Raw genomic sequence first — 14,037 nt, 5'->3', positions numbered from 1 at the left:
TTTCTATGTGGAGTTTGCATGTTCACCCCATGTTCGTGTGGGTTTCCTCTGGGTTTCCCCCACAGTCCAAAGACATGCAGTATAGGTGAATTGGATAAGCTGAATTGTCCATATGTATGAGTGTGTCTGTGAATGAGTGGATATGGGTGTTTCTCAATACTGGGTTGTGGCTGAAATAGTGAGGTGACCTCTTAAATGGAGAGGAAATTAATTAATGAATGGAAAATAATAGGTTATTTTCATAGCCTTTAATGTGAAATAACTGAACATAAACAAAGGAGGCTGAGAGAAATGCATATTTAAAAAAAAATCCAGATCTAACTTGAAGGTTTCTGCATATGAACACTTCAGTTATTAACCAGTTTAATCATGTTTTTGTGGTTTAATTATTCTTAACACACAATCTTCATACATTATTTTAGTATTATTCGGGTTAATATTTATACTAACCATATACTAGGCTAAAACTTTTAGTATTTATCATAAGTATATATTTATACTCAGTCATAATATTGACTGCATGGTGGGAAACAGCATTTAGAACTAATCTGCAATTGAATTGTTTTCAGTTCAAACTGTCACACTACTATTCACAACTGTGGCTGTTAACATATTTACACCTCTTAGATGTGCTAGCAGGAAGCACATAAACACATTACATAATCTGACATTTTAGTCAAAACAATATATGTTTTTGCATTTAATTTCTCATCCAAAGTCAACAATAACACATCCAGAAATAAGAATTATGATTAATTATTACCATGAATAACATGCAATGAGCTGTGACAATAATTGAAAAAATTACTTAATAACAAAATAAACCATTGACCATTTACTGCACTGTGACCTGAAGTGCCCTCAGACAGCATCTGATGCATTTTTTAGTTATCTTTATTTCACACAGATATATAAAGCACACAAAATTGTCAGAATGACTGAATATAATGTTGATTCTGTCATAAATAAGAAAAAAATAGATATCACTATATTGGATCTTAAAGTGATAGTCAGATACAGTGCTGTCCATGAGCTTTGTTTTAATAAAACAATTAAATAAAGATGCTGCTTGTAAATTTGGTGCAATAAATAACTTGTATTTCAGTATTTGGTAAATGTATATTTAATCAGGGCAACACAGTGGCGCAGTGGGTAGTGCTGTCGCCTCACAGCAAGAAGGTCACTGGTTTGAGCCCTGTCTGGGCCAGCAGTATAGTGTGGAGTTTGCATGTTCTCCCCATGTTTGTGTGGGGTTTGCTTCGGTTTCCCCCACAGTCCAAAGACATGCGGTACGGGTGAATTGGCTAAATCGTCTGTAGTGTATGTGTGTATGTCTTTGTCCTCCAAGTTGGGGGTTGAGCGTTGGGCTAACAACCCACCTCATAAAATAGATGTTATGAAACAGCAATGTGGTGCAGCTACATATCAACTTTGATATTAATGACTCTGGGAGTGAGTAAGTAAGTATATTAAATCAGTTTTGAAGATTTTATTGTACTCACAAAATCTGAGTGAAATTGGTTTATATTCTAAAGAAGTTAAAAATAATGGAACACATTTGATTTGTAAGTATTTGTAATTTGAAATAAACCCCCTTTCAGTGATTTTTTTTATTTCTGTTTGTTGTTGTGTCTGAGTCTGAGTAAAGTTCTTGGAGTCAGAGTCACATACAGATGGGATTCCTCCATCCATTGTGTTCCTGTGAAACTTCAACAGCTCGGGCCTCTGGTGAGTAATGGATACGCAGTGAAGGTGACTCGGGACAAATAAGAGTAGATGTAGAAGTGTTCCCTGACGGATGATGACATGAGAGAATTTTTATGCTCTTTTCCTTAAGGATCATGTAACTGTGTCCAATAACAATAAACACTTGATCCTATCTTTTGCAGTTCAGACACTTAAAAGTCTAGAGCTTTCTTTTTGCTCTACTGATCATATAAATCTTTCTTTCTTTCTTTCTTTCTTTCTTTCTTTCTTTCTTTCTTTCTTTCAATAAACTTTTTTTCTTCACAAACTGTAGAAAATAATATAAAAACAAAATTGCTGAAGTATGTTTTATAAGAATTTATTTTTTTCAGTCTTTATACTCTTTATACTTTTTCGGGCAATTCTGCAAATATATGAGTAAAATAGTTTACACAATCTTTTCCAATTTATTATGTAAAATGTTGTTTGCTAAAATAAATACTAGCAATATCTGAATAAAAATGATTCATTTACACAATTTAATATATGCAAAAAAATTATTCTCACTTACAGTTTTAATATTTTTATTTATTTATTTTTTTTGTAAAAAATAAATAAATAATAAACAAAATACTCTTACACCAGCTAGACCTGTAAAATTCACAAGCAATTTTTGAATGAAAATATTTTTATAGTAAAATTATTTTCACCATACTAGGTAAGAATTTTTTGTCTTTAAAGAATGCCTAATAGATGTCTGTAGACGTCTAAACATAGTTGTCTTGACTAAAACAAGGCTAAACTTGGGCTGTTAGCGAAAATCTAGACGTCTAAGAATAGGCCAAAACTACTCGTCAAATAAACAGATCGACTACACATATAAAGTCTGTCTAATCTGTCTATTTGACGACTATGTCTAGTTTGTACTATTTTTAGATGTCTATTAGATTTTTACTCACAGACCTGTTTTAGCTAAGCTGTCTACATTTAGATGTCTATTAAATGTCTATTAAACACATAATTGTTTGCTGGGTAGTTATCTTTGCATTATTTGAAGTTATTAGAAAAAAAAATGAGTGAAATGACACATTTTTTGAACAAAAATATGCAGTATGATGTAATACTTCTACATAGAAAATAATAATAATAATAATAAAAAACATAGCATTACACAAGAAAACTGCCAATTTTTCCTCAAGATTTTTCATAAAACCACTCTCAGAAGTGCATTCAGACTCAAACTCCAGCATGGAAGTTTCAACAGGTTTTGACAGGCCGCTTCAGACTGAATTATTAACCTGGCAATGTCTCTGTGTTTTGTTTTCTTTCAATTATGCGAGTGAGGGTCAGGTCAGGAGGATGTGTTTCGCTAACCAGCGCTAGAATCCCCCCTGTGAAATATAAGATACCCTGTCCTGAGAGCATTAAACACAATTCGTTTGTACCCTGAATACAAAGGATCTGTGCGCTGTTTAGAATTCAAATAAAAAAAGTGTGAAGAGCGGCAAGGGAGTTAAGGAGCAGGGAATAAGCATGGAAATAAGGTAAAAGAATGCAGAGGAGATAAAGAACGAAATGTGTAAAGCCTCCAGAGAGTAAACAATGCTTGTTTTTTTTGCAGCCGCAGCTCATTCGTGGCCGTCAGCAATGCTGCAAAAGGATCACACTCATAATAATATGATGAGGGCTGAAGGATCAGCTCTGGTTTATAAGATAGAGCTTTTTGGCAAATATGCAATGATACATAATTAATCTTAAAATTCAGAGCTAGGGGGTTTCCAGCAATTACAAGCCAACTGTTTGTGTGAAGACTGTGGAGATTTTTTTTCTGCTTTGATCTGACACTGAAAACCCCAAGCTGGCTGATTTACATTTTGTCAACCTGTTTTTTTTTTTTTTTTTTAACATTTAAAAGTCAAATGTAGCTAGTCTAAATTTTGAATACAGAATTAACATTTAAATATCACATGATTACAGTAGCTGCAATTGATTAAAAAATTTTTATAATGGAAAAATGGTTATAACATTAATTAGAGTGACTGAGGTGAGTTTCATGAATAAAACCCTTTTCATTACAGAAGATATATAAATGAAATAAATAAATAAAGGGGCGACGCGGTGGCACAGTAGGTAGTGTTGTCGCCTCACAGCAAGAAGATTGCTGGTTCGAGCCTCGGCTGGGTCAGTTGGCATTTCCGTGTGAAGTTTGCATGTTTTCCCCATGTTCAATGTTCAGGGTTTTCTCCCGGTGCTCCGGTGTACCCCACAGTCCAAACACATTTGAAACAAGTCAATTGGATAGGCTAAATTGTCCATAGTGTATAAGTGTGAATGATTGTGTATGGATATTTCCCAGAGATGGGTTGCAGTTAAGCTGCAAAAAAATAATATATTAATTAATGAATAAATAAATAATTAGATTGAATTTAAATACAATACAGGTGAGATTAAGTAAATTGTTTAATGTGTGGTTTTGTTTTTGTGTTCCAAGTAGCCTAAATGTCTGTTTAAAACCCACCAAAAAGCCACATTTTTGGCTACGCTACAGTCAGTATTACTAATTTACATGTATTTGTAAACCTGGTGTGTTTTAAAGTACATTTCACTTCTAGTCTTTGCATTATCCATCACAATAAAAATAAATTTATGTTCTAATCATTCATGGGCTTTATTTATTTTTATTTTTTTATGTAGGACTGAGAATGCTATGAAATAATAATACTGTATTTACAAAAAGTAAAAAAAAAAAAAAAAAAAAAGACTTGTGAGATTTCTCAATTGGAAGAAAGACAGCAGGAAATAGAAATTTCCAGCAGGGAAATATGTCTCTAAAACTCTCGAAATATCAAATATAAATGTTCACATATAAGCTCTCAGTTGGTGCGCAATCTGATTGGGCCGTAAACATTACTTAACATTACGTAAAACACCTTAAATATCAATGCTTAGTTTGATGATGCCTTTTTGTATTTGTTAATGCAGAAATGCATATTGGATGGCTGTTGCCTAATTCCTTCCAGCATCTCTGTGGTTGTGTTTGTGCATATTTCAGATTCACCCACCTCCCCTCAACAAGAGCAAGTGAAACATAACCAGGGGAAAGACATGATAAGATTTGCCCATTCATGTTCCAGCCGGGAATATTTTTCATCTTTCGTGACTAAATGGTGTGTTGCTCATATATCATAAAGTTTCTCAATTTAGGTGTGTGTCAGGGAAAAAAAAACAGGTCCTACACTCTAAAAATGCTGGTTTGGGTTAATCCTTAAATTTAAATTTATATAAAACTTTAAAGCCAATGGATGGGTTTGTCCATATTTGACCCATATTCGATATTAATTTGAGTTTTAAAAATAAAAACCAACAGTTTTAGAGTGTACACATTTACTAATTATGTGTTTGTGTAAAATGTAAATAATATATATACATATATATATATATATATATATATATATATATATATATATATATATATATATATATATATATATATATATATATATATATTTTTTTTTTTTTTTTTTTATAGAGGTCGGACAGCATTTTACAGAAATATTGTCATTTAGAACATGATGTTTCTCAGATATTGACAACTGTTCAGAAAAGCTAATTTCTTGTCACTAAAAAGGACAAACACTTCTGAAGGTAAAACACTGGAATTGTGATTTCTAAAAATGAATTCTTGAATTCACTGTTTACTCAAAAACAATAACTCATTGGATTAACTCGATTTCCATGCAAAAAAAAAAAAAAAAAAAAATGTTTAGCACCAACTAAAAAAACTATTTACACATGACTATTATGTGTCGCACATTTTGAAATCTCTTGAAGTTACCTGAACTAAAATAAATTTTTAAGCATATTTCATGAGTTACATTTACAGTTGATCGACACTGATCTCAGAACTAATTTAAGGACAGTTTTTGCTCACTGAGCAAAGCAACAAACTGCATTTTAGCTAATTAAGCTGCCAACACCCAAAGCATGGGCGCTTCTGCAAGTTGGTAATCTTAAAACTCAAAGCATTACATGAAGCTCTTCTAAATCTTCAAACTAAAGTGAAGATTAAACACCAGCAAGTCTTTCTCTGAACTTTAAACACCTAAAATTACTTTTATTGTCAACATTTCCCTCTCTTGATGCCATCCCATGTAAACATGTTGGGAACTACAAATCCCCTTACCAGATAGTTGGACTAACACAACTCCTTTATGTTGGCCCATCACCCAAAGCATGGGCGCTTCTGCAAGTTGGTAATCTTAAAACTCAAAGCATTACATGAAGCTCTTCTAAATCTTCAAACTAAAGTGAAGATTAAACACCAGCAAGTCTTTCTCTGAACTTTAAACACCTAAGATTACTTTTATTGTCAACCTTTCCCTCTCTTTATTCAATCCCATGTAAACATGTTGGGAACTACAAATCCCCTTACCAGATAGTTGGACCAACACAACTCCTTTATGTTTGCCCATCTCAAAATGCAGGGACAACGCAAAAAGTTAACATTACAAATTTAAGTGAACTGAACAAAAACAAATAAATTGGCTAAAAAAAATGACATGAATAGTGTTCTTTCAGCTCATTTTAAACAGGTAGTGTGAACAAGATGCAGTAATCAGTTTTTGAGTATATTTGAAAACATGAAACATCTTTTATGCCAAAAAAACAACAACAACAACATATATTCAATTTTAATTAATACATTCAAGAAGCATTTCTTGTTCTAAAATTTCTTCAGATATATCTTTAAATTTAACTCCATGTTAAAGAAAATGATCAGAATATTGTTTTATAGTTGTTTGAAACAAACACTGTAAAATATGTTTCATGTTGTCCCAACCCAAATTGATTACGTTAACTTATTTATTATTATAATAAATAATGATTTACTTATTATAATTACTACTTATTATTTTTTACAAAATTAAGTGGACTGAACATAAAACAATTAAGTTGTCCTGGAAAAAAAAAAAAAACTTAAGAATTGTGTTGCTTTGACTCATTTTAAATGAGTAAACAAGCACCAAAAGTAAGTTCAGAAGCTTAATTTATAAGTAAAAAAATGTTTGATCAAAACAGGCCTAATATTGATGTATTGTGTTATTTAACATCTTGATGGAAGAATGTTTAGACATTTGATAAAAACAAGACAAAATGAAGAAAAGGCAACTTATTTAAAGACATTTATAGATAATAATTACATCCCAAATACATTTAGGAAATGCCTTAATATAATTTTTAATAACAAAGTCTTACGATTGTACAATGGAAATATTTAAAGACAAAGGTTTGCCTTATCTTCGAATGGCACCTTCTTATGCTTCCTATTTGGGTGTGGGGCAGACGTATTGACTTTTTGAAAGCTCTTCCTCTTATAGCATTAGGTCATGGCTTAGCACTTTGAAATTAGAGGAGATGACCATTTATTCACAAGAGAATTCGTTGGGCAGGCCTTAGTTATACCTTAAAAATGTTTAGAGATAGACTCAGAGAAGTAATGAGAACAGTTGAGTCTCTCCATGCACGGTTTGCAATCAGAAATGTTGACTCTCACTTTCGCAGCATGTTGTTTACACGTGAGCTACAGTGAAACCATGTAAAACAGGCAGTCACATGCTGCACCATGCGCTTCGTGTGGGTGCTGATCTGTGGTGTTGACTTGCAACAGGAAGCACTACAGTTTGCATGGAGTGAGAGAGCAAGAACGAAAAGACAAAAAAAATCTGACACATTTTCTGGGCCCACACGTCCTGACAAGACTTCGCAAAATAAAGAAGGGGTAATGAAAAAGGAAAAAATAGGTTGGGTAAAATGAAATTTCAAATGGTGACACTTCCCCTGGGGTGTTGCTTGAAATTTATATTCATCATTGGCTCATAGCCCAAAACAAACCACAGCAGCGACTCTCATAAGCATTTCTTGGATGAAATAAAGTCTGAAGGGAAGGGTGTTCGCTGTTTCTCCATGATAAGTTCCTACCCTCCTTCGCTAACGACTAAATTGTGGTTTGGTGTGCAATAGTGAAGTGAAAAAAGTGACCAATGGGAGAGCAGGGCTAGCTTGTCATGTCAAATTTCAAAACAAAGAGAACTTTCACCTAGATTAGGCCTGCTAGTTAAATGCATTGCTCTCACTACTTTAATAAATGGTTATTGTGTGTTCATTTGCTCACCCTCAGGCCATCTAAAATGTAGATGACTTTTTTTTTTCATCAGTAGGACATTTAAGAAGGTTTTTCTTTAGCTGACAATGTGATCCTTGGTGATTCATAGAATGCAAATCAACCAGGACTTTGATAGTACATTGAGATACACCGAGGTCTTATGATGTGGCTTCTGTACACGCAATCTGAGAAGGAGAAAAACATCTGTGGGTAACTTTGGGTTTCAGATATGGCCTCAAATGGACCAATCAACACAATTCGCAACTTCTTGATTTCAGTGTGCAGTCTCATTTGTATATTTTAGTATGATATGCTCATCCCCTTAGAATGGTTAGGGTTTTGGGCGGGATATGGTGACACTTTTTCTTTTCGGCAGTATGTAAAACAGTTACATTTTTTGTGAGATTAAGCTGGACAGATACACACAAAAATAAGTCATAATGTCAGTCTTGATGTAATTCTTGTTGTGTAATCATAGTTAGTTTTGTCTTAACCTTTTGTCACCTTGGAATTATAGGGGTTCTATCTGTGCTCTGAATGATTTTGAGACATTGAGTTTCAAAGTTTTTGCATTCCATATAGCAAACAGTATGTGTGTAACATTTGGTTTTTAAAAAGTAGTCTTAAAATTGCTTGAAATTTAGAGCTTATTTGGGCCACAACCTTCTATGTGTTTCAGCAAATGGAATGATTTTTGGTAACAAATCTTATTTTGACACATATTTTGGGAAAATGGTTTGGAATTTTTAAAAACAATAGACTAGACAAATTCACTACCCTTTCGTTATGTTGGTGGCTATTTTTACCCTATCGACTTCCCTTATATTGACATTTTTGTTTGCAAAGCCATGACTCTTTATTGTTGGTGGATTTCCCTGTTGGGAAGAGGTAACATTAGTCATTTTGACTGTTTATCATCACTTACGGTGCAAAAAAAGCATAGTATCTGCTATTTATATGGAGTGTAATGTGAGTGAGAGAGAGCTTTTGCACATTTACCCTGATGTGTTTGAGAGCATACTCAGCACATAGTAAACATAGTAAGTGGATTTATGCATACACACAATAATTTGTTGTTATACTCTATAGAACTCCATACAAATGCCATAAACTTTTTTTTTTTTTTTTTTTTGCTCAGGCATTTCTAAAGGGTTAATGGAGAACTGATGATCTACAGTAAAATAAGAAATTTGACCTCTTCCCAACAGGAAAAGCTTACAATAAAGAAATCATGATTATGTGGTGTCAAGGCCTTGCAATCAAAAAATGTTATAATGGAAGTCAATGTGGCAAAAACAGCCACCAACATAACAAAAGGGTCGTCAATTTGAACAGTACACACAAGGATTAACTGAACATAAACAGCTAAAAAAACAGTTGAATGCTCTTTGAAATGAGAGGTTTAGTGGTGAGGTTTGGCAAGTTCCTTTAAAATATTTACATTTTCACACGAATGAAATGGCATGAAATTGTGCAAATTAGCCACTTTTTGACCAATACGGTTACGTTTCTTGTGAGATCAGGCTAGACATATACTTACAAAAATGTGTCTTGATATGTTTTCACATTTAGCTATCTTCTAAATTAACATTTAACAAAGCTTGTCGTCTAATTCATTCATTAATTTTCCTTCTGCTTAGTCCCTTTATTCATCAGGGGTCACTGCAGAGGAATGAACTGCCAACTTATCTAGCAGAATGTTTTTTATTTTACACAGCGGATGCCCTTCTAGCTGCAACCCAGCACTAAGAAATACATTCACACTCACACTCATACACTACAGTCAATTTATTTGATTAAATTCACCTATAGCGCATGTCTTTGGACTGCGCGTGAAACCAGAGCACCTGGAGGAAACCCACGCGAACATGGGGAGAACATGCAAACTCCACACAGAAATGCCAAATGACTCAGCCGGGACTCAAACCAGCAACCTTTTTACTGTGAGGCGACAGTGCTAACCACTGACCCACTATGTCACCTCTGTCATATGATGCTTATCAAAAAAAGGAGAGAATAACAACAACAACAACAAAAATCTGAGAATCGTCCTCTGCTCTTCACTGAATAAATATAGTAACTAAGAATCAATGTACTTTTAATTCATACTGTGAAGAACAATTATGATGAGATTTAATTTTGTTTCCTCTAAATAGACTATAAAATAATGGGATAAATTGTTTAATTTGTAAAAAAAAAAAAAAAAAAAAAATCTGCTGTATTTTATCCTATTGGTTTTGTATTTTTTGTTGTATTACATGACTGTCGTTGGGCAACAGGGTGGCTCAATGGTTAGCTCTGTCAGCTCACAGCAAGGCGGTTGCTGGTTCAAGTCCAGGCTGAGTCAGTTGGCATTTCTATGTGGAGTTTGCATGTTCTCCCTGTGATTGCTTGGGTTTCCTCCAGGTGCTCCGGTATCCCCCACAGTCCAAAGGCATGCGCTATAGGTGAATTGGGTAAGCTAAATTGTCCATATGTGTGTGAATGATTGTGACTGGGTGTTTCCCAGTAATGGGTTGCTGCTGGAAGGGCATCCCCTGTGTAAAATATATGCTGGATAAGTTAGCGGTTCATTCCGCTGTGGCAGCCCCAGATTGATAAAGAAACTAAGACACACAAAAAAAAAAAATAATTGAATGAATGAATGAAAGTGAATGAGAGTATATGAGTGGTTCCCAGTAATGGGTTGCAGCTGGATGAGCTTTCACTGTGTAAAACATATGCTGGATAACATGGCGGTTCATTCCACTGTGGCGACCCCTGATCAATAAAGGTAGTAGAAAAGGAAAATGAATGAATGAATGTTTGTTGAAAGTGAAATTACTCTTTAAAAGATTAGGAGGTTGGAGTTCATTTTAGGGTTTCAATTTCACTTAACACTCAAGACTGTGCTAAATTATTTTTTCCCCTTCATTTCGTCAATTGGGGAAGTTTGTTTCCTAGCACTGTCGCCACTGCCCAATTGATGGATTTGCTCTGTGTGTTTGACATTTCAGCAATGAAATTTAAACCACACTGAAATGAACTGAACTGAAATTCAACTATGAAATCTGGACTTTACTAGAACTTCTAAGCTGCTTTGACACAATCTACATTGTAAAAGCACTATAAAAACATGGATGGAATTGAATTAGCTTACCATTTGCCAAGGCTGTGAATTAAAAGTAATATTGTTGTTTAACTTCTTTATTGTTTCATAAAGCTTCATTGCTTCAAAGCTCCTTAGAGGAGTTGTTTAAGGTCCGCTGCTACAGCAAAGCATGCAGCATCCTGAAGGACTCGTCTCATCCAGCATACCACCTATTTCAAATGTTACCTCCGGGGAGACGATATAGAATTATAAAAACCAAAACAAACAGACTAAAAAATAGTACATATCCAAGGGCTGTTGCAATAATAAATGGACATTAAATTGAGGGTGTTTCTGGCCAAAATTATTTTAATCTTTTTAACTTGTTGTTAGGATATGCACTTGCCACTTTATACACTTGGACATTAAATTGTATGCCTTCCTGGCTCACATTTTATTAACTTTTAAATTTGAAAAGCTGCTTGAAAATGCACTTGCCACTTTATATGCACATCATACCCACTTTTAATATTGTATTGTAACTCTTCATTTGTTTTGATCTTTTTATCTCTTTTTAATTATTGTTGTTGTTTTAGAAAAATAGGACTGCACTGAGGGGAAGGGCAAATATAAATTTCGTTGTATTTTGTACAATGACAATAAAGATTCTGATTCTGATTGTCTCACCAAAAACAGTGAGTATACTATTTATTAATTTTTTGTGACTCTTAAAACGATGACATTTTACAAATTACCAAAGACCAAAGTGTTAACTAAACCCCCCCTTTGATGTTCTAATGAACAAAAACAGTCACCTAAACCTTAGATAGCCTGAAGGTCAGTAAATTAGCTCTACATTTTCATTTAAGGGTGAGCTTGAGCTACCTCTTTAACTTTACAAGTATTGCTTAGTAGACCTTAGCTGCAGCTTCACTCCACCTGCTTTTCTCTCACTGTGAACTAAAATGCTCTCCACAACAATAAAAATCAATCAAAACCTACTTTTTTTGACCGACTTAGCAGCTGTGTTGTTTGGAGATCTACCTGCGCCTGGTCTGCTAGTAGAGCTCATTGTGAATGTTCGGTTTTGATGTGTGACAGAAGGGTTGAGGGGCAGTCACTCTTTCTGCCCCCTTTTAAGTGTCCCCTGCCCTAAATCTGTCCATATGGCCTGAGTGGCTTAAGTAGAGGAGAAAGGGCACATCAAACACATGGCCTGCTCATTTCTGCTCGACTTGACTCAGATAAGAAGGACGCTTTGCCAGATGACAGCTCATAAGAGCTCATGTGTTAGTGAACGGAAGAGTCATAAGCAAAGGGCTTTAATGAGCGTTCAGTGCACTCACAATGCAATTCAGACTTCTTCATTATTTATTAGACCACTGATGCGTGATTAGTCTCGTGTCAAGTCGGATTTGAGAAATAAAATAAAATTATTAAAGAAAGAAAAATATATACAAAATAAATAAAATACTGTATATTCTAATTTTATATATATCTGACACCAGAAAAAAAATGTAGAGTTGCCAGATCTACTCAACAAGGTCAATAAGATGCAGATACATTTTTATTACATATATTAATCCTCTACTTCACAACTTTTACTAAATTCAGTTTCTAAATATTTGAAACTGCATCTAAAATATACGTTTTTGAAATCATAATTCTCAGCTAAAATACTTTTAAACTAAGTATATAAATATTAATGCTAAATTACAAAAATATCCCTTTTTATAATATAATATTTCTGATATCAGAAGATCAGAAAATTGCCTTCCTCAAGATTCTAAATATACTTTATAAAGAAAAATAAATAATATTTATTATAATATAAAAAATAAAATATTTTAAAACATTTTAACATTGTTACTTCTGATTCCTAAATAAATAAATATTGAACTTGCTTAAATATTAAACGTACTTAATGATCTACAATAATTAAATATTTTTATGATTAGAGTTTTTGTTAGTTATATTTGGTATACCTATTTTATAATTAAAATACTTCAAAAGATTTTCATTTAATGTTAGCTATAAAAATGTCAATAAATCCTGAAATCTTAAATATTCTTAAAATATTTTAATAACATTTTCTTAAAAAAATAAATATTATGAATTGTTTAAAATATTTGTATACTCTTTTATAAAAAAAAGCATGCAACTCTTACTGGAAGTTTTTGTAGTTAATTAAAACCTAAAATATATAAAAATACCACACATAATCCCTTCATAAAAGAACCTTTAACTAACTAACACTGATGCGTGATTGGTCTTGTAAATCAGATTTGAGTAATAAAATAAAACAAAACAAAACAAAATAAATAAAAATAATAAAGATTAAAATAAAATATTAATAAAATCATGTAAATTCTAATTATGCATATATCTGAAGCCAGGAGTAAATGTGGAGTTGCCAGATCTACTCAAGTTCAATAATATGCAGAGACATTTTAATTAAATTTAAATGAATGAATTGATTTTTTTTATTAAAGTTCTCTGTATTGGACATGTAGTGAATATTTAAAACTGCATCTAAAAATATAATGTTGTTAAAAATAATTTATTTAAATCATGGTTTTGAGCCAAACTACTTTTAAACAATGTATATAAACATTAATGCTAAAATATCCCTTTTATAATAGAATATTTCTGATATCAAAAGATCACAGAAAACTGCCTTCCTCAAGATACTAAATAGACTTTAAAGATTTATAAAAATATATAAAGAAAAAGAAATATGTCAAAATAGTAAAATATTTGAATACAATGTTAAAACATTCTGTAATACTGTAAGTAACTATTTAATGTTGTTAAGTCTTCAGTAAATAAATATTGAACTTACTTAAATAAATATTAAATGTAAATGGTCTGAAATAATGAAATGAAGTTTAAAATACTTTGAAAATAGCATTTAAAATACTTTGAAACATTTTTGTTTAACCCTCTACTGAAAATAAAAATCTTTAAAAAATCTGAAACATCTCCTCCAGTAGGTTATGCTGACAAATTCACAACCCAAAAACGTTTTTATCTATCTATATATATATATATATATATATATATATATATATATATATATATATATATATATATATATATATATATATAAACCCTAAAT

The sequence above is a fragment of the Danio rerio genome, chromosome 9 (assembly GCF_049306965.1).
Source record: "Danio rerio strain Tuebingen ecotype United States chromosome 9, GRCz12tu, whole genome shotgun sequence".
Classification (NCBI taxonomy): Eukaryota; Metazoa; Chordata; class Actinopteri; order Cypriniformes; family Danionidae; genus Danio; species Danio rerio.
The sequence above is the reverse complement of the archived record's forward strand: the minus strand, read 5'-3'. Positions refer to the sequence as shown.